The following is a 23,115-nucleotide window of genomic DNA, read 5'->3' as shown; positions in this document are numbered from 1 at the left end:
CGGCACTTTGAATCAGGCAACCTTTCTGGTACCTGTCAAATCAGTCTCTGTGGGTGGCCACCCCCTGTCCCATCGGGGCCCACCAGGAAGGGGCAATGCCCCAAACACCTCCACCCAGCACTCAGCTCTGTCCAGAGACTCTCAACTCCCGCCCGAGATGTTCAGGGTTTCGACAAAACAAAAATCTGATTCACTCTTTCCAGTCGTACAGGAAACTCAAGTCCTTTATTTCTGTGCCACTAACAAAAAAAAAGAAAGAAAAAAATCAAACCAGAAAAAAAAAAGAACAAACAACCTTTTATGTCTCAGAAGAGCTCCGAAAGTGTCTCATTTCACACAGCACCAAACATTGTTCACGACAAAGGCTGCGGAATGAAGCCCAAAGAAAAAGAAGAAAATGAGATGCTTTACGATAAAACATACACACTAATAAATAAGAGCCTGGGCCATGAATCCAACTCAAAATATACCACTGGCAACAAGAAATGCCCCCAAAGCTTTGCTTAAACCAAAGAATGCAAGGACAGATGGCGCCCCTGGGTCTCTGGGAAAAGTTAATACATATAGGAGCCTGCAAAGGGACACTGTGTCTGGGATTTTGGCAGAAAACAGGACATGGACGACATTCAAGGTGAAAGGGGACGTGTAAAGTTAGGGACAGGGACATTCTCATCAGGTAACAAAAATAAATATGTCTGGTCATCTCATCCAGATTCCCACAAGCTGCAGAGCACATCCCTACTCCAGAAATTAACTACTAGCTGTAAGGTTGGTGGTTCAAACCCACCCAGAGGTGCCTCAGAAGACAGGTCTGGTGATCTGCTTCCTAAAGGTCACAGCCTTGAAAACCCTATGGAGTAGTTCTCCTCTGCACACATGGGGTTGCCATGAGTTGGAATTGATTTGACAACACCTAACAACAACAAAAAATAACTAACCTAAAGGTCAGGGTTTTAACTCACCCAGCGGCACCACGGAAGAAAGGCCTTGCAATCTGCTTCTGTAAAGATTACAGACAAGAAAACCCTATGGGACAGTTCTACTCTGAACACATGGAGTCACCATGAGTCAGAATCAACTTGACAACAAGTAACAACAGAAGAACAACACCACCCTTAGCAGCACGCCAGGGAAATCCGCTGCTCCTAACTGCCCAACTGGAGAACTGATTTAACTCCAAAGATTTGGATAATAGGGATAGACCATCAAGGGAGATAAAAATTGACTGTGGAAAGATTTTTTTCCTCCATCCACTGTGCAGAAGCATCAGTAAGTGGTTGGGACACAGGATGGGAATGAGGAGCACCAGGGTTCCATTACGCAAGACACGCCCCACCGACCAGCTGAGTGACCCTGGATAAAACCTCCGGGCAGTTGCCCGACCAGCGGATGTAAAGGATACTGAGAGCTTTCAAGTATGGAAAGAGGAAAGACTGCATCCCCACATCCAACATCCATATTAATTCCTTTTCTTGTCATCACCAGGGAAATCCAAACGGCATTGTTTAGCCAGGAGGGTGAAAAGATGAAAGAATTGCATTAAAGGTGGAAGAGAAAGCTTTTGCCCAGCCCAGTAAGATGGTCCAGGGGTGGGCCTGACTGATATAAATTAATGATAGCTGTTGTTGTTAGGTGTCATTGAGTCGGTTCTGACTCATAGCAACTCTATATGACAGAGTAGAATGGCCCCACAGGGTTTCCTAGGCTGTAATTTTTATGGGAGCAGATTGCCAGGCATTTCTTCCATGGTGCTGCTGGGTGGATTCGAACTGACCACCTTTAGGTCAGTTGTTGTTGTGTGCTGTCAAGTCAATTCTAACTCATATCGACCCTATAGGATGGAGTAGAACTGCCCCATAGGGTTTCCTAGGCTGAAATCTTTACAGGAGCAGACTGCCACATCTTTCTCCCATGGAGTAGCCTTTCCATTAGCAACCAAGTGCTCAACCTTTGTGCCACCACGGCTCCTTTTAACGATGGTCATTGTTGTTGTTGTTAGGTGCCATCAAGTCATTTCCAACTCACAGCGACCCTATGCACAAGAGAACAAAACACTGCCCGATCCCTCACCATCCTCACAATCGTTATTATGCTTGAGCCCATTGCTGCAGCCACTGTGTCAATCCATCTCACTGAGGGTCTTCCTCTTTTACCCTGACCCTCTACTTTACCAAGCATCATGTCCTTCTCCAGGGACTGGTCCCTCCTGATAACATGTCCAAAGTACTTGAGACAAAGTCTCGCCAGCCTTGCTTCTAAGGAGCATTCTGGCTGTACTTCTTCCAAGACAGATTTGTTCATTCATTAATGATGGCAGAGGTCAATTAATAATAATAAAACCTCACATTTATATCATATTTTTTTATTTTCAAAGCAATTTTTCATCTACTCTCTCAGACACTCCTTGGATCATTTTTTTGGGTAGCAGGGAGGCAGGTACTGTTTATCTCCATCCTACCTGGGAAGAAACAACATCCTGGGACGGTGGAATGATTTCTTCAAGGTCACCAAGTAATCATGGGTTATAGAGCTGAAAGAGTTCTTGGCCATGACGAGCAAGTGCAGGGATGACTAACAGGCGGCTCCTGAGCTTCAATTTTCAGTTTCGCACCCATGACAGATATGGTAATCGACCACACAACTCTCTTCCGCAGAACTTGACTTCTTCTCAACACGCTGCTCCAGCAAGGCATTGCCAGTTGATCAGAACTGGCCTACAGGATGAAACCCATCTGCCATTCCAAGCTTAGTCTAATCTCCTCACTTTACATCTGAGGAAGCTGAGCCCCAGAGGGACGAAGGGACTGCCCAAAGGGTCAGTGGCCCAGAACCCAAATCCCCCGTCTCTGAGCGCAGGGGTCTCTCCAAGACACCATGTTGTGCTCCATCTGCTGGTTAAATAAGCCCCCACTTAAAGATGCATTAGGTCCCCGGGTGGCACAAACGGTTTGCACTTCACTATTAATTAAAAGGTTGATGGTTTAAACCCACTCAGTAGCACCATGGAAGAAAGGCCTGGTGATCTGCTTCTGTAAAGATTACCACCAAGAAAACCCTACGGAGCCGTTCTACTTTGTAACTCATGGGGCCACCATGAGTCAGAATCAACTTGACGGCAGTGGTGGTGTTTTGTTTTGTTTTGTTTTTTTTAATCCATTTAACGATGCGTTAATAGGTACGAGAATGACATTCTTTATGACCTAACCAGAACAAAAAATTTGTGTGTGTGTGTGTTTGTGTGCTAAGCAAGTGGACGAAGTACTCTTACTAAGAGAGGAGTCAAAGATGACTCCAAGGTTTTTCAGCCTGAGCAACTGGCAGAATGGATAGAGGGTTTAAGGATCAAATAATCAGAAGGTCAATGCTGGGTCTACTAAACGTCCAAGTACACATGTCAAGTAGGCGGTTGGACATTAAAGTCTAGAGTTGAAGAGGAATCCCTGGGTGGTGCAAACGGTTAAGTGCTTGACTACTAGCCGAAAGGCTGGTGGTTGGAACCCACCCAGACATGCCTCGCAAAACAGGCCTGGCGATCTGCTTCTGAAAGCTCACAGCCTTGAAAACCCTATGGAACCGTTCTACTCTGCACACATGGGGTCGCCATGAGTTGGAATTGACTCCGCAGCAACTGACAACGACAGAGTTCAGGGGCGGGGGGTCCCTACGTGGGTGTCGTTAGCATCCAGATGAATGTCAAATCCATGAGACTGCGTGAGACCACCTGGGGAGGGAGAGCAGATGGAGAAGGGGCCGCGGGACTCAGTCCTGAGCACTTCGACTTTAGTGATAAGGCAGAATCAGAACAGAGAGACTGGGAAGGGGTGGCCAGAAGGTAGGAGAAAAACCAGGAGTGCAGGGGCCAGAAGCCAAGTGAACACTGTGTTTCAAGGAAGAAAGAAGGATCAACAGTGTCAAACGCTGCCAAGAAGTCAAGTCCGATCAGGACTAAGATATGACCACTGGATTTAGCAACTTGGAGGTCACTGGTGACCTTGGGCTGTTTAAGCTGAGCGCTGGGGGCAACAGCCTGACTGGAGTGGTTTAAGATTAGAAGGGGAGGAAAGCAGTTTGGAGGTTTCTCAAAAAGTTAAACATAGATACCATCAACTCCACTTCTAGGTATAAACTCAAAAGGCTTGGAAGCAGGGACACAAACAGATACTTGTATACCAATGTTCACAGCAGCACTATTCACAATAGCCAGAAGGCGGAAACAATCTTCTGTGTCTGTCAACAGATGAACGGATAAACACAATGTGGTCTATGCATACAATGGAATATTACTCAGCCAGAAAGAGAAATGAAGTTCTGATCCACGCTACAACAAGGATGAACGTCGAAAACGTCTTGCTGAGTGAAAGAAGCCAGACACAAAAGGACAAATAGTGTACAACCCCACTTACATGAAATATCTAGAATAGACAAATGCATAGAGAGAGAAAGTAGATTAGTGGTTGCCAAGGGGTGGCGGAAGACGGAAATGGGGAGTTACTGCTCAAGGGACACTGAGTTTCTGTTTGGGAGGATGAAAATCTTTTGGAAATAAATAGTGGTGATGGTTGTACAACATATTAAATACAATTAATGTCACTGAAGTATACACTTCAAAATGGTTGAAATGGCAAACATTTTGTTCTATCTATTTTATCACACACACACACAAGATAGAAGGGGAGGAGAGGAACTGGGGTAGTGAGTGTGGACAACACTTTGAAGAGATTTGCTTTAAAAGGGAGCAGAGAAATGCAGTACAGCTAGAGGAGAACATGAAGCCAAGACAGGTTTCCTCTTTGTTTTTAAAGCATGGATATAACTGCAGCATATCCGTACGCTGATGGGAATGATCCTGGTCGAGAAGGAGAAAATTGGGGATGCAAGAAAGAAAGGACATAATTGTTGGAGAAGTGAGAGTTGCTGGGTAGTGCAAACGGTGAATATGCTTGGCTGCTAACGGAAAGGCTGGAGGTTTGAGTTCACCCAGAGGTGCCTCAGAAGAAAGGCCTGGCAATCTACTTCCAAAAAATTGGCCATTGTAAACCCTATGGAGCACATTCCTAGCCTGACACACATGCGGTTGCCATAAGTTGACTTGGGTTTTCACTGTAGAAGGATCTTTGATGGGTGAGACCTGGTGGGCTCTGGTGCAGGTGGACAGACCATTCATTCCAGGAACAGGGCAGGATGGGAGGCTCTGGGCCCAGCTGCAGGGGTGAGAGCACGGGGGAGGGGCAGAGAAACAGGGTCATGGACCGAGAGTGAAAAGGGCCTCCTAGGTCCAAATAACCTGATTCTGACATGACACATCAAAAGCTGGGTTTTCAAAATGTATTTTAAAATAAGTTAACAGACATACAAAATTATATAAAAATTCTATACAAAAAGGCGCCATAAACGGTTTGTGCTCAACTGCCAACCTAAAGGTTGAACCCACCCAGCGGCACAGCGGAAGAAAGGCCTGGTAGTCTGCTTCCATAAAGATTCGAGTTAAAAAAAGATTACAGCATGAAAACCCTAAGGAGCAATTTTACTCTACACGCATGGGGTCGCCATGAGTTGGAATCGACTCACCGATGACTGACAACAACGTACAAAATGATGGGGGAAAAACAGATTGATCTGCTCCCTGACCTCTGTTTCTGCTGCGACTGCGTGACATTCTCTAAATGAACATTTAGAGAAAACCACCCTTTCCGATCCATCACCCGTCTGTCAGTTGGTCCCACTGTGGTGCTTTGTGTGCTATGATGGTGCTGGAAGCTATGCCACAGGTATTTCAAACACCAGTAGGGTCACCCACGGTGGACGGGTTTCACTGGAGGTTCCAGACTAAGACAGAGTAGGAAGAAAGTTCTGGCAATCTAACGCCAAAAAAATCAGCTGCTGAAAACCTTATGGATCACAACAGAACACTGTCCCACTTGCTTGCCCTGGACATCATGTTTGGTGAAGCAGAGGGCCAGCAAGGGCGAGGGAACCCCTCGGTGACAGGGAGTGGCACAAGAGCCACAATAGACTCAAATATGCCAGCAATTGTGAGGGTGATGCAGGAGCGGGCAATGTTTTGTTCTGTCGTCAGTGAGGTGATTGGAGTCGACTTGACAGCCGATAACAGCAGCAACAACCCTTCCTATTAATAGGCCGCATTCCTCTCCAACCAAAATCCTCCTCAAACTCAGGACACATGGCCCTGTGAAAGAACCTCTCCTAAGAATATGGGGAGAAATGCTTTTCAAAGCTTGAGAATGCTCCCAAGGATTGAGGAATCTCTGTGTGCCTCAGTCTATTGATCTGCAAACAGGATAACCGTGAGCGTTGGCTCCCAAGGGCACCATGGAGGTTAACAAGTTGGTTTTTGAAAAGCAGTTTCAGGTTTGAATACAGAAGGCGTGGAAAGAAGTGCGAGGTATCATTATTATTCAACTGAACATTTCTCCCAGAACCAAGTATACGCAAATCCCTTTTTAAAAAAGGCCATTTATTCTTAAAAGACTTCAGTGAATCACATAATCCTTACTTAGAGGCAGGGAAGGAAACACAATGCCAGTAAAATGCAATTTTACTTCGTAACAGCATTTATTCACGGAAAGAACAATCTACTTAACCTCAATAATGCAGGCCCAGAGTTTCTGTTTACTCTCAGATTTAAAAAAAAAAAAAAGAGTTGTCACCACTAAAACTTATATAACTGTTCACAGCAGCTTTATCATAATAGCCCCAAAACTGCAAACACCACATGTTGATCAATAGTAAGGCGGGTAAGTAAATGGAGGTAAATTTATACCATGCAATAAAAACCAAACCCAACCCACTGCTGTCGAGTAGATTCCGACTCACAGCGATCCTATAGGACAGAGTAGAACTGCCCCATACGGTTTTCCAAGGCTGTAATCTTTATGGACTCTTCGACAATGCAATACTGTACAGCAATGAAAAAAACAAACACACACATTAGTGCTACACACAACACGGGTGGATTTCACAGGTCTCATGTTGAGTACAAGAAGTCAGAGACATAAGAGAACATAGCGTATGATTCCATTTATAAGACAAGGAAGGCCAGGCAAAACAAGCGGGATAGAGATTGGAAAAGTGGCTACTTTGGGAGTGGGGGATGGCAAACGCCAGAGGGGGGGAGGGGATCATAAGGGAGCCCTGGGGGGCCTGGTAAGGACCTATATGTTGATCTGGGTGGTGGATGCATGGATCCATGGTGGAATGGCTGGTGGGTTTGAACCACCAACCTTTCGGTTAGCAGCTGAGCGCTTAACCCACTGTGCCACCAGGACTCCTGGTGGATGCACGGCTTATGGAAAAATTTATCAAGCTGTACACTGAAGATCTGTAAAGTGCACCGTGTGTGTGCTATAAAACCACTTGTCACAGAGTCAGTTCTGACTCATGGTGACCCCATGTGTGTCACGTAGAACTGTCCTCCGTAGGGTTTTCAATGGATGATTTTTTTTTAAGATCGCCAGACCTTCCTTCCAAGGTACCTGTGGGTGGACTCAAACTGCCAACCTTTTGGTTAACAGCCAAGTGCTTAACCAGTTTACACCACTCAAGGACTTTGTGGTGAAATGAGTTCTTTTATGTGGCCTTTTGCCTTGGTTCTCTGGAAAAACGGCTTGAGGGATTTTTCTCCTAGGCCCTGAGGAGTTACCTTTGCCCTAGTTTTCTACCTCAGAGGGTTTGTTACTTTTGTCCAGGTTGGTTGACACTTCCTGGGTAAGCTGTAAACAAGTATGGTTTGATACTTTTCCCCTGGCCCTGGGTAGCAGCCTACCCTATGACTGGTATGCAGCTTGCAGGGACTGTCAATATACTATGCAAATGAATTGACTATGGATTATGCAAATGAAGTTTATGTAGCCTACTATGCAAATGAAGTATCTGTGGCCTACCAAGAGGGGACTGGTCAGTTTGTGGCCCTGGTGGGAGGGCCAGGCCTTGAAATTGATAAGGAGTTTTTGTATATATGCAGCCAGCCCCACAGAGGTTTTTCAGACAGGAAGCAGGAAGAAGCAGAAGGGAGAAAAGGCAAGAGAGAAGACGTAGAGAGAAAGGAGCAAGGAACCTCCTAAAAGAGCTGTAACATGGGTCAAGGGCTGTAACAGTGAAGACAGTGACAAGCCTGGGAGGGTCTCTGTGGCAGTCAGTGGTGACAGATGGCAGGGTCAAAAGGAGGCCTGTCATGAGGGGGCCAAGAGGAGGCCTGCACAGCTGAGAGGGGGCATGCATGGCAGAGAGAAGGGCCTGCTGCTTGCATAGCTGAGAGGAGCTAAGAGCTGTCTCCTGCACTGAAGAAGGGAGACTTACTTTTGCCTACATGCTTCCTGATCCTGAGGTGTAGCCCGTTGATCCTGATCCTGAATTGTACCCTGTTCCTTAATAAACCACTACTATAAGTATGGTCTGTGAGTTCTGGGTGGCCTTTGCAAAGGATCATCAAACTCAGCATAAAAGGAAAGAGTGCTGTGGGAAGGACAGCTGGTATCAGAATCAGTAAAAAGGTCGGAGAGTGCAGGTATGTCTGACTTTCACCTCATAGGAATCAGCTTTGGGCTGATCCTGGTCATTATTCTTCCTGAAGTTAGACAGGTTCTAATGCTACTATTACTACTACTACTACCATTTTACAGACTCCATGTGAGCTATACCTTAATTTAAAAAAAAAACAACAACCTGTTTTTACAGATGGATCATCAGCTTTGCTTTTCCACAGCAGCGCTGAGGCCTTGTGATTTCAAAGGTAGGCCTCTTTATAGAGACACAGCTGAAACCATAACTCACTGCAAGAGGAAAACCTCCCACTGTGAGTAGGCAGGTTGGTAACGGGGAAAGTTAGGATGATGTCAAGTCGCAGAAGATTGGGGACAACCTCTGCCACTCTCTTCTTAAACTGAACACGACATCTGTGAAATCCATCCATGCTGTGTATAGCTTTAATGTGTTTGTCTCTTATTCGTAAAAATAAAAGATGTCTACAGTAAAAAAATTCAAACGAAGGAGGACACAAGATAAATATATAAATAAAATAATAATCAACACACATATATTTAATAAGCGGAATATATAAATAAATTTTAAAATTCTTTCTCTTTTTGGTCACCTAGCTTCCCTCCCTCCCCAGAGATCCTTACTATTAACAGTTTCTTATATGAACTAGGGTTTTCTTTCAGAAACTCTCCGTATGTCCCCAGAGACCCACCTCGTTCTCATTAATGGCCTCAAGAATTCCATTGTGTGGGGAGATATACATTGCTTTCGGAGTCCCTGGGTGGTAGAAACAGTTAAGCGTGCGACTACTAGCTGAAAGCCTGGCGGTTCAAAGCCACCCAATGGTGCCTTGGAGGACAGAGCTGGTGATCTGCTTCTGAAAGGTCACAGCCAAGAAAAGCCTATGGAGCAGTTCTACTCTGCACACGTGGGGTTGCCATGAGTCGAAATCACCTCTACAGCAACTAACAGCAACAACATCCTTCCTGTACCTTGCTCTCTTGAGGAACATTTAGGCTGTGTCCAACTTTTTCCAACAATAAACAACACTGCAACTGACATCTCTGAGCCAAAAGCTTGGCATGCTTGCTCAAGATAATTTCTTCGAAGTGGAATTCCTGACACAGAGGGTTTGTTCATTTATAATGTTGGTAAATACTGTCAAATTAAGCGTGTGTAAGAGTACCCGTTTACCACATCCTTGCCAATATTAAGTTTTATCAAACTTTTAAATCTTTGCCAGTCTGACAGGTAAAAAAATGATATTGTCTCTGTTGTATTAGTTTGCATTTAATTATTATTGAAGTATACTCGATCCTCATTACTCACGAATTCCATATTTTTGATGCTGTTGTTAGGTACCATCAAGTCAATGTTGACTCATGGCGACCCCATGTGACACAGCAGAGCCCCAAAGGGTTTCCTGGGCTGTAATCTTTACGGAAGCAGATTGGCAGGTCTTTCTCCCAGGGAGCTTCTGGGTGGGTTCAAACCGCAGACCTTTGTTAGCAGCCGAGCGCTTAACCGTTGCACCACCAGGGCCCCCTCTGAATTTGCCTACTTAGTAAAATTTATTTGTAACCCCAACATCAGTACTCATGGAGCTTTCTCGGACATTTCTTGGACGTGTGTAGAGCGGTGAAAAATTTGAGTCGCCCGTCACGGACGGACGTTCCCAGCTAAGGTTTCAGTTCTCATCTTGATAACGAGTGTCCTTTTCGCCGTCTATTTAGTGCCACGTTTTTTGCATTTTTGTGCTTTTTAGGGGTGATTCTGCTGTTTAAAATGCTTCCTTAGTGTAGTGTAGAAATGCCATCTAGTGTTCCCAAGTGCAAGAAGGCTGCGATGTGCCTTGTGGAAAAAATGCGTGTTAGATAAATTTCGTTTAGGCTTGAGTTATAGTGCTACTGGCAAGTTCAATGCTAATGAATGAACAATATATTAAATAAAGCACGGATATGTTTTGATCAGTTGAAGAAAATGTCACGACCAGAGGCTTCCAGGGACCTAACCCTGTATTTTGCCTGCAGCAGTGGTTCGGTATTTGCTTGCTAATCCAGTGTTGGCAGCAACTTTACCAAACAACGGCCACGAATAATGAGAATCAGCTGTAGTTGATTGGTCTGTCCATATTCTGCTTGTTTATATCCCTTAGCCATTTTTCTATTGGGTTGAATTCTCTAATGTAGGGATTGGGAAAACTAAGGCCGAGGGGTCAATCCTGCCCAGCCAGCACCACGGGCCAAATCTGGCCACACCCCTTCGCTTACATCCATCTGTGGCTGCTTTCACACTACAATGGCAGAGTGGAGTAGCTGAGACAGTGTTGAGTAGCTGGCCCGCAAAACCTAAAATATTTACTATCTGGCCCTTTACAGAAAAAGTTTGCCGACTCCTGCATCTAATCGATTTATAAGAGCTCTTTGCAAATTAGGGAAGTATCTCTTTATTATACATATTCTGTTCTACCACCTACTCCCAAGTCCGAAGAATAACCAAGTCAGAAATAAAACTTTAAAGCAGAAGTCCCCTTAACACTTTAACAGACACGGTACACTTGAAAAACATGTTAGCCGACATTAATTCAGGGGCAGCGCTTTTATGAAGCAGTGGTGGTTCAGTGGTAAAATTCATGCCTTCCGTAAGGGAGACACATGTTTGATTCCCGGCCAACGTGCCTCATATGCAGTCACCACCCATCTGTCAGTGGAGGCTTGCCCATCACTATGACGCTGAACAAGGAGCCCTGGTGGCGCAATGGTTAAGTGCTTGGCTGCTAATCAAGAGGTCAGTGGTTCGAACCCAAGAGCTGCTCAGCAGGAGAAAACCCCTGGTGATCTACAACCGTAAAAGATTATAGCCTAGGAAACCTTACAGGGGCAGTTCTACTCTGTCACATGGGGCTACTATGAGTCAGAATTGATTCGACGACATATAACAACATATGATACTGAACAGGTTTTAGCAGAGCATCCAGACTATTATGCTAGGAAGAAAGACCTGGCAATTTACTTCCAAAAATCGGCCATTTAAAACCCCACGGATCACAATGGACCAATACACAAACGATCATGGCTGACTCGAGTTGGGGTGACTTGATAGCAGCTAACAACAACAATATTTTTATCCTCATTTTACAGATGTGGCAGTTGAGGTTCAGAGCCAACAAGTGACTTGTCTAAGGTGGTAGTAGGTGGTAGAGCCAAGATTCGCGGCCCATTTGCTGGCTCAACTCCATAGCCCCTTCTACTATAGTATCTTGCCTCTTAGTGGACCTGGCAGTACCAGGGCTGGCAGTGACTGTGAAAAAAAACAGAAGTCCTGACAGGTGTTGCCTTTGACACCACAAGGATATACGGGGTACGCGGGAGACAGCACGAGGGACATGTGTGTCCCCAGCCTTATCACAGACATTGCTGCTGTTGTTAATTGCCATCAAGTCAATCTGACTTATGTCAAGCCCACGTGTGCAGAGTAGAATTGCTCCATAGGGTTTTCTTGGCTGTGACCTTTCAGAAGCAGATCTTCAGGCCTGTCTTTCGAGGCGCCTTTGGGTGCTTTTAAACTGCCAACCTTTCAGCTAGTAATTGAGTGCTTAAACTGCCATACTTGGGTATAAAGACTGCCTATTCCTGAGTTAGAGCAGGGGCAGGAAGGAAATTTACACCCGCAAAACAGAAACCACGGGGGGCATGGAACCTGTTTCTTGGGGTATGGATTTTGTGCCTCTCTGTCTGGCTCACACACTCATGGGGAGTCTTTCCCATTGAGGAATAGCCCCCACCTGAGTACAAGTGGACCAGGGGCACAGGTGCAACAGATGTGCTGGGGCAGGGGGCTTGAATGTAGGGCTGGAAGAGGAAGTGATGAGTGGATGGATGGAGGGATGAGTGAGTGGATGGATGGATGGATGGATGGATGGACAGAAGGACGGATGGGTTGATGCATGGGTGGTGGATGGGTGGATAGATGGTTGGGTGGGTGGATGGATGGATGGACAGAAGGACGGATGGGTTGATGCATGGGTGGGTGGGTGGGTGGATGGGTGGATGGGTGGGTGGTGAGTGGGTGGATGGATGGGTGGGTGAACAGGTGTATAGGCAGATGGATGGATGGATGGATGGATAAATGGGTGAATGGATGGGTGGATGGATGGATAGATGGGGTGTGTGGTGGCAGAAATCGGAGAGCTTTTATTACCCCTTGGCACTGGGCCACTGCCACCAATTACACAAATTTGACAGCAGCCATTATAATCTCTGAACCCTTCAACAAATTACAACCCTCCCAAAAACAGTTGCCCCATTAAAACCAGTGAGCCAGAAGCAGGCGTACCTCAAGGAAAGTACCGGTGAACGAGACACTGGTGTGCCATTTGTATGTAATGTGTGCACTGACCATGTTCTTTCCATGTGGTGTGGCATGAAAGAAGAGGCTGACACTGGGGGAATTTGCTAAGGTTTGATTTCTGTCTAGCAAAAAGAGTTTTTAAGTGGCTTACTCGAAAGTTGTCTTTTTATTTTCTTTCTGTTTCTGTTTTTAAGTCAAATATTTTCTAGACAGACTGGATAATGTAGCTAAGGGAATGAGAGGAATATCTGCAGGCTGGATTTACTGAGGGCAGTGGTGGTTCAGTGGTAGTATTCCTGCCTTCCATACGGGAGACCCGGGTTTGATTCCCAGCCAATGCGCTTCATGCACAGCCACTACTCATCTGTCAGTGAAGGCTTGTGTTTTGCTATGATGCTGAACAGGTTTCAGTGGAGCTTCCAGACTAAGATGGACTAGGAAGAAAGGTCTCACAGTCTACTTCCGAAAATCAGCCATTGAAAACACTATGGATCAACAATGTGGTCCACAACCAATCATGAGGATGGTGCAGGACCAGGCAGTGTTTCGTCCCATTGTGTGTGGGGTCCCCATGAGTAGGGGGTCGATTCCATGGCAAACAACAACAGATTTACTGAGCGTCTGCTATGTACCAGATACACGATACACATTTAATCCTCACAGTCACTCTGTGAAATTGGAGTTACAGTCAAGGAAACCGAGGCTGAACCAGATTAAGTAATTTGCTAGTCTGTGTCCCAACCCCAGGTCTGTGCGACTTCCAAGTCCAACCTCTTAATGGCTTCTAGATCTTGGCAGTAACAGCGAAGAGAATGATATGTCGTATCTTGTATTTTCTCATTTTATGCTTGATGTAACTGACAATGCTGGCAATAATCAGTATTAATATCCTCATCTCACTGGGGAGAAATGGCTCTCTCTCAGAGCTTCAGTAACAACAAGCAGTCCAAGGTCACAGAGCTAGGAAAGATGAGCAGCCAAGGCTTGAACCCACGTCTTTGGGTCACAGCAGGGTGCTTCTTCCCGCCCTCCCACCTGGCCTCCAGACCTTAAAGAAGGACCCCAAAGCCAGAACCCCCTATTCCTTTACTTCCATTGATCTGATTTTTTTAAAACACAAGGCTCACCATTCTGGTTTTGCAAAACAACAGCCACACTGGTCACACTCTGTGGCTGAGTGGTCATCTGGGATGACCCATGTCAGACCACACGTGACGGGCAGAAGGCTTTGCCTTACAGAGAGCGTGGGTGCAAGGCAAGAGAGAACTTTAGGGCTTTTTAAGATGGGCCCCGATGATTGTTTGATTTGAAGAGGCTCTTGATTTTCAGCATTTGACACTTCTTTTCATCATAATCATCTGAAAATCGGGACTCAATTTGACCTTTCATGCATGAAGCATTGTAATCACCTTTTCATTCTCTACTGACTCCCTTCCCCTGCCATCACCAGGCCACAGACACTTGTCCTTAGAGTCTCATGAAGCCAGCCTCTTCTTGGAAGAGTGGAGAAACATGCCCCATGAATGTGGAGAAAGAGTTCTTGGCATTGCCCCTCCCAGCATAATCTTAGTCTGGAACCTTCTGTTAACCCCTGAGCGCTCTGAATCCTCCCATCTCCCACCATCTCTCCCTTCTCTGAATTTCTTTCCATGTTACGTGTGTCTTGGCCACACCATGATCATGGCACACGCAACTGTATGACCTGAGCTAGTTAGGTCGAAGAGCTCGCATCTCTTACTTCTCTTGTGGGTCCCCCAAGAACAATGCCACACACAAAGTGCATCTGTTAATGGATTCAAACAAGCGTCATCATGAGGGATTGATGGTTCATGGTCGAATTCTCGCCTTCCATGCGGGAGACCCTGGTTCAATTCCCAGCTAATGCACCTCATGCACAGCCACCACCCATCTGTCAGTGGAGGCTTGCGTGTTCCTGTGATGCTGAACAGGTTCCAGCCGAGTTTCCAGACTAAGACGGACTAGGAAGGACGGTCTGGCAGTCTACTTCCAAAGATCAGCCAATGAAAACCCTATGGATTACAACAGTCTGAAACGTCACTGATCATGGGGATCGTGAAGGACTGGGCAGCACTTCATTCCGTTGCGCATGGGGTCGCCATGAGTTTGGGCTGGTTCCATGGCATCTAACAACAATAGCATCATCCTTAGAAGAAGAGTTAGGGTTAGAAGTTACCTGGAAAGTCAGGTAGGGGATCATTCCTATGCAGGTTCAAGACTGTTCAGAGTGGGGCTACTGGCCTTCCTTTTGCTCATAAAATCGACGTCCTTACAAACCGTGGCCCTGGGGTGTGGAGAGACTGTGTCCTGGGCCACCTTTGTGGCCAGATCACCCCCGACCCACGGCAAAAACTAAAAAACCACACCCACTGCCATCAAGCCAGTTCTGACTCACAGTGACCCCATGTGTTATGGAGGAGAACAGCTCCATAGGAAAGCAGCAGATTGCCAGGCCTTTCTTCTGTGGAGCCACTGGGTGGGTTTGAACCGCCAACCTTTCAGTGACTAGTTGAGTGCAAACTGTTTATGTCACCAAGGGACCTTTCTGACCCAGGCAGAACTATCCTTTCTTTCCAGCTGCCTCAGAGTGGGGAGATCTGGCGACTCCGGGAAGACACAGAAGTGGAGAATTTTAGCAGAATTCCTAGCCTTGCATTAATTCACGGCTCACGGGACTTGCACACATACTGTGCACAGGGCAACACTTAATAAATGCTGAGTGAGTGACTGACACTTTTTCTCCTTTCTAGTAGGCTGATAACTTTATACCTTTCAGAGAAGTGATAAATGTCAGGAGAAAAGTTTTCCAAGGACCAGTCAAAGGCTTTGCAGGCAGGCCGGGATCAAGGAGGCAGCTCCGCCCAAACTCCCTGCCGCCCAAGGCAGCGCTGGGGCAGGTCACCCCTCCCGCCCCTCAGACCCTCCTGGGCCAGGAAGAAGACGCTCGCAGCTCAGACAAACTTCAACATCCAGCAGCCCAACCTGTGAAGGCCCTCCCAAGAACCACACCTCTGCCTCCCTCTTGCCCTCAGAGCCAGGAGCCTAAGGGTTCTCCCTCGTGTGAGGGGGCTTCTGGCCTGAGGCCACTGGGGCCTAATCCTGGCTTGGGCCCCTGCTGTCGCCTCCTGATTCCCTCCCTGGGGAGGCCTGTCCCTCCCCACCCCATCTCTGCGGCCGCCCTCCCTGCCTGAGTGAGCCCCAGCCGCACCTTCTCTCAGGAGCCTCTGAGTCAGGCCTGGCTGTGGTCTGGAAACTTCCTGTCCTTTCAGGTGTCAGAAAGGCTCTTTTCCTCCCTCGGGGGCAGGTGCTCCGACCGGGCACCCGGCTGGGCCTCTGCCGCCCGGTCCCCCATTCATCCCCTGCCCCTCGGGACGCGTGGGGGCTCGGCGAGGCAGAGACGAGCAGATACGTTAGAGATACACGGGGGAAAAGTGCAGGGAGGTGGGAAGTGGAGGCAGAGAAAGATGTGGAAAAGAAAGGGGGTGGGGGAAGAGATAGAGGAAGGGGGAACTCGGGAAGGAGAGGTGGTGAGAGGAGAGGGCTGGGGGTCCTCGCAGGGCGTACGGCGCGCCTTTCCCAGCGCACCACCCCTCCCCGCGCGCACTCCAGTCTCTGCCCTCCCCGCCCCCCGCACCGCACTCCTTACCCCTAGCTCCCCACAGCGCCCCCTCTAGCCTTCCAGTCTCCTCACTCCTCCCCCGGAACTCCCTCCAGACCCCCTCCCCACCTAGACCCCCACTCCTTCCTCAGCGCCCCCTCCAGACCCCCTCACTGCGTCTACCTGGCGCGCTCATGCTCCGTCGTCTCCGGCAGCCGCGCCGCCGCCGCCGCCGCCTCCTCCACGCCGGCCTCCGGCTTCCTCCTCGCGCCGGCCGGGCCCTAGTCCCCGCGGCCCGCACCCGTCTGGGGGCTGCTGGGCCGGGAGGGGGCTGCGCGGCCCGGGCGGGAGTCCGGAGGCCAGAAGAGCCAGGAGAGGAAAAAAAAGAAGAGAAAGTGTGTCAGAGGCTGGGAGGGGCGGGGGAGGGAAATGCAAAACCCGACAGGAAGTGAGACTGAAAAAAATGCAAAAGGTTAGAAAAGAAGATAAGGGAAGGGGGGGCGGAGTTCTGGTCCAAGGCTTTGGAGGAGGGTGGTCATGAGGTCAAGGTGTTAAGCTGGAGGTGGGCCCTAGGGTGGGGGCACTGGGGGACAGGGGAAAGGTGGACCAAGGATGGGAAGACTAAGGTGGGCCTGGGGGAGGGGGGCAGACCACTGCCTCAGGTGAAGTGAAGCTGATTCCCCCAGCTCTGACCCCAAGATGGCCCACCCAGGCTCAGCCAAGTTCAAGAGCCCAAATGTGCCCTTGGGGCAGGGGGAGGGGATGTCCTCTTTCTCTCTTTTGCACAGCCCTGTCTTGGGACATTTAGGGAGTCATCCTTGGAGAGGGACTTAGGGACATTCTGAACATCCAGACAACTCATCAAAATTTTGAGAGGAGACTTTTCCCGCAAAGGACTGGGAAGCAAAGAAACCTATAGCCTTTGGCACCCCCACTCTCTTCCCTACTGTCTTAGGCTAGGTTCTCTAGAGATGCAAAACCAGTGATGCGCGCGCGTGCGTGCGTGCGTGCGTGCGTGCGTGTGTGTGTGTGTGTGTGTGTGTGTGTGTGTAGAGAGAGAGGGATTTATCTCAAGGAAATGGCTCATGTAGTTGTAGAGGCTGGCAAGCCAGAAGTCCGTGGGTCAGGCGTCAGGCTGGAGGCTTTTCCTGACTCACAGAGCTACAGGGGCTGACAACCCAAAGATCGGCTGGTGAGACAGTAGGCTGTTGCCTCACAGGCTGCAGAGGCTGACAAATCCAAGACTGACAGGTAAGATGGCAGACTGCTGACTCACAGGCTGCAGAGGCTGGGGAATCCCAAGATCAGCCAGTAAGCTGCTGGCTCAAGTCCCAAGAACCAACTGTCAGATGATGAAGAGCCAGATGCAGGATCCAGAGCAGAGCCTTGATGGAACATCCATTTATATACCGGCGGCAGGCCACACTCCCAAAGAAATTCCCTTTCAACTGATTGGCTGCTCATATCAGATCTCATCATGGAGTTGATTACATCATTACATAACTGCCAAACTACTGAGAATCATGGCCTACCCAAATTTACACACATCCTTAACTGTCACACCTCCCCCAGCCCTTGTTCTGGAAGCTTTCTGGGGCTTGCCCTGCAGCCAACACTCCTCTAAGGGCCTCTCAAATCTCTCCAGGACATTTCATTGTGACGTACCTTACCTGCACCTTTCCTCAGCTCCGAGGCCTTGGGCCCAAATATACTCACCACTGGCTGTGCACTTAAGGTTCTGGTAAACAATATTTTTAAGAGAAAATGTGGATCTTTTAGTTTTAATAATTTGCCCCGAAGGTTATTTGTAGGTGTTTGGGTGTGTTCCTTTTTTCCAACAAGTATAGGTGTTATTTCCCAACCGGTATAAGTATATACTATGCACCACCCATCTATCAGTTTGTTGCACTTTGGTGGCTTGCATGTCGCTATGATGCTGGAAGCTATGCAACTGGTATTTCTAATACCAGCAGGGTTATCCATAGTGGACAGGTTTCAGAGGAGCTTCCAGACTAAGACAGACTAGGAAGAAAAGCCTGGTGTGTACTTCCAAATCTCCTCTGCCCTATTAACGAATCAGGTCCCATTCATTTATTTCTGCCCTGATTGATAGACACATACAGGGAAACTTGGGTCCTTGTCTTCCCTACGTGAATGTGCCACTGTCCACACTTCTCATTCTACCCTGCCTCAGTTTACCAAGCTCTTCTCTCCCTCCTTCTCTCTCCCCTACTTTTAATTCTCTTGTTTACAGCTGATCATGTACTGATCTGAATCATGTTTTAAGTTCTCTGAGAAAAGTTCCTTGAGCTCCTTAAGGGAAAGATATCTGATAAGTTAAATGGCTGAGCAAGAAGATAAATAAGTAATGGGAATTGTGGTCTGCACACAGAAGCATTTGGGATCTTGGCCATTTTGAGGAGCACATTGCACTGATTCTCATGGGCCAGGGCATGAAGGAGAACACGAACTTGCTTTCTGCAGAACATGCTGAAAAATGTCATCCAAACTGCAAAGAGAGAAGCGTCCTGAAATAAACATCAAGGCCCACAGCATCTAAGCCCTTAGTGCCCAGGAGAACCCCTGGCTGCCTGAAGGGGACCAAGGAAGTGGTAACCTTGCACTGGGTGAAACCTTTAAGTCCATCAGTGCAGTTTTAAAGGAGAACTCTGGTTCCTCCATGCAGAGTACTAAGAGACGTGTTATAGGTGGAATTGTGTCCCCCCAAAAAGATACGTTGAAGTCCTAACCCCTGGTACCTGGGGTGACCTTGTTTGGAAATAGGATCTTTGAAGAGCTTATCAGTTAACATGAGGTCATGCTAGAGTAAGGTGGGTCCTAAGCCTTATAAAAGAGGGAAAGAGGCACAGAGACAGAGGGGAGACGGCCACGTTTGGACAGAGGCAGATGTTGGAGTGATGTGCCTACAAGCCAAGGAACATCAAGGATCACAAGGAACCACCAGAAGCTGGAAGAGGCAAGGGAGGATCTTCCCGTAGACCCTTCAGAAAGAGCGTGGCCTGGCTACCTTGAATTCATACTTGTAGCCTCCAGAACTGTGAGACAATACATTTCTGTTCTTATATGCCTCCCAATGTGTGATATTTTGTTAGAGCAGCTACAGAAAACTAATACAGCATGCCTTAAAACCACAACAACACTGTTTATTGAACTACATTCCCAGGAAAGTGCACAAGACCTTCATACAGCTTGATGAATTTTCACAAAGTGAATTCACCCAGGTAGCCCACATCCATATAAAAAAATGAACTTCATCTACTCCCTAGATGTCTCCCTTGTGATCCCCTCCAGTCCCATTCCCGAGGGCCACCATATTCTGACTTCTAACAGCATAGATCAGTTTCGCCTGTTTTTGAGTTTTGTAAAAATAGAACCATACAGAGGTTCTCTTTTGGGTCGGGCTTCCTTCACCCAGTACTATGTTTTGGGGATTTATTGATGTCTTTGCATGCAGGTATAGTTCACTGAGGAGTCCGTGGTGGTGCACAAGGTTAATATGCTTGGCTGACAGTAAGGCTGGAGGTTCTAATCTTCCCAGAGGCACCTCAGAAGAAAGGCCTGGTGATCTACTTCTGAAAAATCAGCCAATGAAAACCCTATGGAGCACAGTTCTACTCTGACACACGTGGGGTCACCATGAGTTGGAATTGACCTAATGGCAACTAATTTGGTTTTGGTTTTTGCAGTTCACTGAAGACGTGCCTCCTCCCACCTCCCAACCCCAACATCTTATAATTCTTAAACATTGAGAAAGGTTAAAAGAATTGTATATGTATATAAAGAATCAGCACATATGCTACCGCCTGACTCTACAATGAAGATTTTGCTGGATTTGCTTTATCACTTATCCATGCATCCAGCAATTCTTTTTTTTTTTTTTTGATACTTCTCAAAGTATGCTCACATCAGTACACTTCAGCCTTGTGTTAGTTATCTAGTGCTGCTGTAACAGACATACCACAAGTGGGTGGCTTTCACAACGAGAAATTTATTTTCTCCCAGTTTAGGATGCTAGAAGTCCAAATTAAGGGCGCGGGCTCTAGGGGAGGGAAGACTTTCGCTCTCTGTCAGCTCTGGAGGAAGGTCCTTGTCTCTTTGGTGCTTCTGCTCCTGGGCCATCTTCATGTAGCTTGGCATCTCTCTTCCCCCATCTCTACTTGCTGGCTTGCTTGTTTAATCTCTTTATATCTCAGAGGAGATTGATTGAAGACATACCATACACTAATACTGCCTCATTAACAGAACAAAGAAAACTCATTCCCAGATGGGATTATAACCACAGGTAAAGGGGTTAGGATTTACAACACATTATTTTGGGGGACACAGTTCAATCCATAACAACTCTTAAACATCTCATTATTCATATCATTAACTAGAGAGGTTTTTTTTTTTAAGGTAAAATTTACATATAGATTTTAGCTATATCATGAAACGAGTTTTGACAAATACACCATGTAACTCAAAACTCTATCATGACAAAGGATTGCGCGGTTAAATGAGGTTGTCTCTAGCCATACTTGCCTTTTGAACACTTGACACATGGTTGGTGCCATTCAGTGCTGTTAGAGTTTGTTTTATGTATTTTGGAGCCCTGTCCTTGGGTGTGTAAATATTTATTATAGTTTCGTCCTCCTGATGTATATTGATCCTTGAATCATTATATAGTGCCCTTCCTTATCCTTTTGGTGGATTTTACTTTAAAGTCTATTTTGTCAGAGATTAATATTGCCACTCCTGCTCTTTTTTAAGTGTTTTTTGCTTGATATATTTTTTTGCATCCTTTGGGTTTTAGTTTGTTTGTGTCTTTAAGTCTAAGGTGTGTCTCTTGTAGGCAGCATATAGACAGATCGTGTTTTTTTTTTGTCAAATCTGCCACTGTCTGTCTCTTCATTGGTGCATTTAGTCCATTTACATTCAGTGTAATTATTAATAGGTATGAGTTTAGTGCTGTCATTTTGATGTCTTTTTGTGTGTGTTATTCACAGTTTCTTTGTTCCACTTAATTTTCTGTGCCGAGTCATTTTTCCTTATGGATTTTCTTTTCATCTTTTTCATTGCTGTTGATTTTGTGTTTGCTGAGTCTTTGTATTTTTCTAGTTTTTTATTTTGACTTACAGGATTGTTAGTTTCCTTTGTGGTTACATTAATATTTACCCCTATTATCTTTTTCCCCCATACAAAAATTTATACATACGTTGTTATGTGACTCTAATTGCTCTCCCCATACTGTGATGGCACACTCCTCCTTTCCACGCCTGATTCCTCATGTCCATTCAACCAGCTCCTAACCCTCTCTGCCTTCCCCCTCACCTCTGGACAAAAGCTGCCCATTTAGTCTCTTGTATCTACTTGAGCTAAGAGGTACACTCCTCAGGCGTATCACTTTATGTCCCACAGTCCAGTCCAATCCCTGTCTGAAGAATTGGCCTCGGAAATTGTTTTAGTTCTGGGCTGACAGAGAATCCAGGGGCCATGCTCTCTGGGGTTCCTCCAGTCTTGCTCAGACCATTAAGTCTGGTCTTCTTACTAGAATTTGAGTTCTGCACCCCACCTTTCTCCTGCTCCATCAGGGACTCTCTGTTGTGTTCTCTGTCAGGGCGATCATTGGTGGTAGCCAGGCACCATCTAGTTCTTCTGGTCTCAGGCTGATGAAGTCTCTGGTTTCTGTGGGCCTTTTTGTCTCTTGAGCTAATACTTTCCTTGTGTCTTTGGTATTCTTCATTCTCTTTTACTCCAGGTGGGTTGGGGCCAATTGATGCATATTAAATGGTCGCTTGCAAGCTTTTGACACCCCAGACACCGCTCACCAAAGTAGGATGCAGAACATTTTCTTAATAAGCTTTGATATGCCAACTGACCTAGATGTTCTCCGAAACCATGGTCCCCAGACCCCTACCCCTGCTACTCTGTCCCTCAAAGTATTTGATTGTAGTCAGGAAACTTCTTAGCTTTGGTTTAGTCCAGCTGTTCTGACTTCCCCTGTAGTGTGTGCTGTCCTTCCCTTCACCTAAGGTAATTCTTATCTACTATCTAGTTAGTAAATAACCCTGACCCTCCCTCCCCACCCTCATAACCATCAAAGAATGTTTTCTTCTGTGTTTAAACCGTTTCTTGAGTTCTTATAATAGTTGTCTTATGCAATATTTGTCCTTCTGTGACTGACTAAATTCACTCACCATAATGACCTCCAGCTTCCTCCATGTGACAAGATGTTTCATGGCTTCATCGTTGTTCTTCATTGTCGCATAGTATTCCATTGTGTGGATATACCATAATTTGTTTATCCATTCGTCCGCTGATGGGCACCTAGGTTGTTTACATCTTTTTGTTGTTGTGAACAGTGTGACAGCTCTTATTTCTCTAGGATATATTCCAAGGAGCGGGATAGCTGGATCTTATGATACTTCTATTTCTAGCTTTTTAAGGAAGCGCCAAATCTATTTCCAAAGTGGTTGTACCATTTCACATTCCCACCAATAGTGTATAAGTGTTCCAGTCTCTCCACAACGTCTCCAGCATTTATTATTTTGTGTTTTTGGATTAATGCTAGCCTTGTTGGGGTGAGATGATATCTCATTGTAGTTTTGATCTGCATTTCTCTAATGGCTAATGATCGTGAGCATTTCTTCAAG

At 46.6% G+C, this 23,115-nt stretch overlaps 1 protein-coding gene across 1 annotated transcript in view; it reads right to left on the bottom strand.

Moving 5' to 3' along the window:
- Positions 1–16,794, bottom strand: part of CARD11 (caspase recruitment domain family member 11) — a 135,400-nt gene extending 118,606 nt beyond the window's left edge. The window contains exon 1 of the mRNA XM_004385921.2: positions 16,646–16,794. The gene's annotated coding sequence lies outside the window, so the exon portion shown is untranslated. The remainder of the gene's footprint in view (positions 1–16,645) is intronic.
- Between the last annotated feature and the right edge of the window lie 6,321 nt (positions 16,795–23,115).

Source organism: Trichechus manatus, unplaced genomic scaffold (genome assembly GCF_000243295.1).
Source record: "Trichechus manatus latirostris isolate Lorelei unplaced genomic scaffold, TriManLat1.0 scaffold00151, whole genome shotgun sequence".
NCBI classification, from domain to species: domain Eukaryota; kingdom Metazoa; phylum Chordata; class Mammalia; order Sirenia; family Trichechidae; genus Trichechus; species Trichechus manatus.
Note: the sequence above shows the minus strand (reverse complement) of the source record. Positions and strands in the feature narration are given on the sequence as shown.